At 35.8% G+C, this 4,990-nt stretch overlaps 1 non-coding gene across 1 annotated transcript; it reads left to right on the forward strand.

The window, feature by feature from the left end:
* The first annotated feature begins 1,388 nt into the window (after nt 1-1,388).
* Nucleotides 1,389-1,495, forward strand: LOC129287356 (small nucleolar RNA R71). The gene has a single exon (XR_008587676.1). It is a non-coding gene; the product is annotated as a small nucleolar RNA R71 (small nucleolar RNA).
* The last annotated feature ends 3,495 nt before the right edge of the window (nt 1,496-4,990 follow it).

Here is a 4,990-nt window from a genome sequence, read left to right on the forward strand (position 1 = left end):
ATTTGGCATACTTAGGAAAGTTCTTAACTACATCCATCAAGGGTACATTAACATGAATCTTGTGGAAGAAATCATATACCTCTTGATCAAATTGTCCCTTTACTTGCTTAGGGACCACTTGTGCTTGTGGAAAAGGAAGCTTCTTCATAATCTCTTGACTTTGCTTTCCTTCTTCCTTCCTTGAACTCTCCTTTCTTGTTTCACTTTGCTCGGCCTCTCCCTCTTTTTCCTTACTAAACAACTCGGCCATAGTCCCCTTTTCCACCTTAGATGGTGGTTGCTCACATATGATCTCCTCAATGTTTTCATCCTCATCATCTCTACAAAAAGATGCATCATTAGGAGCAAAAGAAGAACTAGAAACATTAACATCAATTGAAGAATTTAAAGAGGGCTTCTCGGCCTTCCCTTGTCTTTTGTCTTCTTGTACTCTTTCTCCCAACTCCTTGCCACTCCTCAATGTGATAGCATTAAGATTAGCTTTAGGATTAGCAACGGTGTTGGATGGTAATGTAGAGGCTTGAGCATTGGCTGCACTTAATTGGTTAGCAAGCATATTCATTTGAGAAGTAAGGGCATCAATTTTAGAGTTCATGTTCTCACACTTGTTACCCATACTCTCTACCTTGTTCCCTAAGCCATCATACATGTTTTTATACAAAGAGTTCATTTCAATCAACTGCTTACGTAACACATTCACATCATTAGAAGAGTTCGAATTAGAAGAACTCTCAATTGGAACAAGCCTCCTATCACTATAAGAATTAGAAGAAGGTGTAAGAGAATTACCACTTGGATTGTAGCTTTGAGAAGAGCTACCTTGAGACAAATGAGGTGGAGGGTCACGGCCAAAGGTGTTTTGATAGGATCCTCTTTGTTGATTGTCTTGTAAAGCCACATTTGGATTTGAATAGGAGAAATTAGGATGGTCTCTCCATGAAGGGTTGTAAGTATTAGAATAAGCTCCTTGCCCTTGCCTCCCACCATAGGATTGTTTTCCATTGTAGATAGCATTTACTTGTTCAAACTTAATAGGACAATTGCTTTCTACATGCATAGGTGAGTCACAAAAAGTACAAGAATAAGGGACAAGTGCTTGAGAAGTACTTACATTGCTCACTTGAGATATTTGTGGAGCCAACATTCTCCCAATCTTGGCAGCTAGCAAGTCCACATATGAATCATTAAGAACTGAGGAACCTACCATATTCACATTTCTCTTTTCCCTTGTAGAGTATTGAGCACCACTTGAAGCCATCTTGTCAATTAGTTCCCAAGCCTTTAAGGAAGTGAGGTCAATCAAGCATCCACCACTAGCGGCATCAATGTTAACTTTGTCTCTTGGAATCAAGCCCTCATAGAAATATTGGACTAAATTCTCACTAGAAATTTGATGGTGTGGGCATTTAGCCAAAAGGCCTTGGAATCTAGTCCAATACTCATAGAGACTCTCATCCTCTCCTTGTTGGACCCCATAGATTTGCTTTCTCAAATTGGTGACCTTGGAATTTGGAAAGAATTTATCTAAGAAGAGTCTTCTTAGCTCGGCCCATGTGCTCACTTTCACATAAGAAGGGTAGTTGAAATACCACTCCTTTGCTAAACCTTCAAGAGAAAATACAAAAGCCTTAGCTTGAACATCATCAACATTTACATGCATAGGCTTCATAGTATCACAAACCAATAGGAAAGTATGCAAAAACCTATGACAATCCTCTCCTGGTAACCCATGAAATTTAGGCAATGCATTAATCAAGGAGGATTTAATTTCAAATTGAACATTAGTAGGAGGAACATATAAGCCATAAGGATTATCATGCCAATTAGGTTGAGTTAATTGCCTAATGCTCCTCTCCTCTCTAGGGTTATGCAAGCCTTCAAATTCATTATTAACATGGCCATCATCATGCAAATTCTCATTCCCATTCCCATGGCCCTCATTATGCACATGCTCATGTCCTAAGATACCTTCCATTGTTGAATTACAAACCAAATGAGAATCAAGAATAGGTTGTGATCTTCTCAATCTAGAAATAGTCCTTTCAATTTCTGGATCTAATTCAACAAAAGAGGTATGTTTTCTTCGGGTCATGCACTAATCAAGCTCAAGAAAATTAAGAACAAAGAACAAGCTAAACTAAAATGCAAATCAACATGAAACAATTCAAAACACACAAAAGCAAGAGAAATAATTTTTTTTATTTTTTTTATTAAACTCAATAGCAACAAAATGAAAAAAAAAAACACCAAACAAGTAGAAAGAGAGTTAGAAATGCTCAATCAAGAAGCTTTGGCAATTCTGGAATTCGCACAGTAGGCTCTCTGGAGACAGTGAACTTGTGAATTTTCTATCAGCAAATCCACATGATAAATTCCCCTGAAACTTTTATGAGAAACACAAGAGATATACAGGAAAATTATATAAAACTTTTAGATTAAAAATCCTTCCCAATCGTTCCCAGAATTTTTCACAAGTTGGTCCTCAAGTCTGGAGAAACAGGATTTCGTCCAGAAGACCTTCAGAGCTTCTAACAAACTTTCAAATAGGAAAATGGAAAAATTGAAGAAAATCCTAAACACAAGAAACAAAGATAAGACAGCGATAAGAAAAATGAAACTGGAATCAATCAATTTGAACGCACAAAGAGGAAGATATGCTAACTCAAAGTTGAAACAGGGTTTTGGGAATCCTCTGTAATGGCTCCCTGGACCTTGTTAGATTGTAAAATTTCCACAGGACACTTCCCACGTCCAAAATTGACCAAACCAATTTTAAAGTGAAGCTAGGATATAGAGCTTTCAATGAAATAAATTTCAAGTTCAAATTCCCTCAGACTCATTCCCAGTTAATTTTTCAATTTCAGACAGAGACACTAGAAACAGAGTATTTTCAGCTCTACACCAAACCAACGAAAATTGCACTAATTTTTTTTTCTTTTTCAAAACAGAATAAAAACACTCAAAACACACAAAAAACACTAAACAAAACACAAAACACAAATTTTTATAATTTTTCAAAAAATTTTCAGGAACACTAAAAATGTAAATTAAGTACTAAACAACCTTAGAATTAAACTTAAACCATTCCCCGGCAACGGCGCCAAAATTTTGATAGGAAATTAGTCGCTTATCCTCAAAATTACACTAAAGCTAACCCTAATGCAATATAGGGCCAACCCTAGGTCATCTCCCAAGGAATGGTTTTAAGTCTAATTGAAAGTTATCTAGTGAAATAAATCAACCAAAGTTTGTAGGAATTTAGTTATCTAGCTAATTATCTAAACTAATTACCTAATATGCAAGTAATTAAAATGCTAGTGAAAGTGAGTGAAATGAACTTCCCTTTTTACAATAATGGAACCCTAGAGATTAGTTGATTTTGGACTCATTATCTTCTCATGATTAGGCTAAGTTTAGCTTCCCTTTCCTCTTGACTAAAGCTGTCATGACTTAAGAAAATTATCCTAAGCCAATTAACCTAATTAGCTAACCTCCCTAGGTCTTAGATTAAAGTCCCTAGTTCAATTAACCAATTGGTGAAGACATTAGCCAAGTGATTCACTCAAAATCCTCTCTCAACAGCCATGGTCAAACACATAAATTGAGCAACCACAAGATTATGTCAAGCTACTCAACAACACAAGCATTAACACCACAAGATTATGCAATATTAACACAAGAAATTCACTAATTGAAAAACACAAGATTATGTGCCAAACAAAGAGTGGCAAAATTCAGTCATGGCTGTCCAAGGAAGAAATTAAATGAAACAATCCTCTCTCTTTACATCAACATCAAATTCAAATTAGAATTTATAAGCTAAGATGATTAAACCCTAGATTAAGGAATCTAACCATCTAGTAAAAAGAGAAGAGGATAGGAAACAAAAGAACTTAGCCAATTTGAAGCTCAAGACTCATCCTCCATCTTCATCTCTCTAGGATTCCACAAAGAAACTTAGCCAATCTTCATCTTCAAGAACCCTAGTGATTGCTTGTGAAGGCCAAACTCCATAGCTCTTGAATGATGGAAATGAGCTTCAATCCTTGTGAAAATGGAAGGGATGGAACGAAAATGAAGAGAGGAGAAGAATGGTATGAGTTTTGTGGAGGTTTGGTGGCTGAAAATGGAGGTTAGGGTGCTGGAAAATGAAGAACAAAAGAGAGAAAATGAAGAACACTATGAACAAGAGAGAGAGAATGTGGAAGATGAATGAGATATGTGTTGGATCCCATTTGGGACTTAAAATGGCGTGCTCCTTGGTGTCTCCCATCAGCTGAAGCTTAATTAAAATAAGGAAAAAGAAATTAAAATGTAAATGGGAGCCTTGTCACACTTGCAAGGTGGCAACTTCCTATTGGTTTGTAGATGATTCCAATGTGTGCCTAATTTCCCATGTGTCATCCACATCATTTTAGCTGATCTAATCCCTCAAAATAATCATAATTCACGTGCAAACCATCAGCCATTGTCCTCAAGGAGTGTTGACCTCAATTGCCCAATTGATGCACAAGTCACATGCCACCTATGTCACATAAATCACATAATTCAATTAAATAGCATATGATATAATAAAATCTAATTCATGTCCAGAATTAAATTCATAATTAGAAGGGAGAATTTATTAAATTAACCAAGTTTCAGGCTGCACAAAATTATATAAAAATTTTCACACAAAGGCAAACCAAAAACTAGGACAAACTAAGACACTTAAGAAAGTGTTGACTTTTTTATTTAATTACTCCCAAACTAAAATGAATTTTAAAAATATAATTTCACCATTCATCAACTGGACATAAAATGCACTTTGTCAATTTTTCTTGTACATTTTCTCAAAAGTTCATTTTTTGGACCAAAATGCCCCTAGTGCACTGATCTTAGAAACTTAGGCAAAGTTCCAAATCTAATGCAATGTGTGCACTTGAAGGTGATAAATCATTAATAAAATGGTCCTAATTGACAAATAAAAGTGGGTAACAAATGTGTTCTA

The sequence above is a fragment of the Prosopis cineraria genome, unplaced genomic scaffold (genome assembly GCF_029017545.1).
Source record: "Prosopis cineraria cultivar Desert tree isolate PC_DT_omini unplaced genomic scaffold, ASM2901754v1 PC11, whole genome shotgun sequence".
Taxonomy (NCBI): domain Eukaryota; kingdom Viridiplantae; phylum Streptophyta; class Magnoliopsida; order Fabales; family Fabaceae; genus Prosopis; species Prosopis cineraria.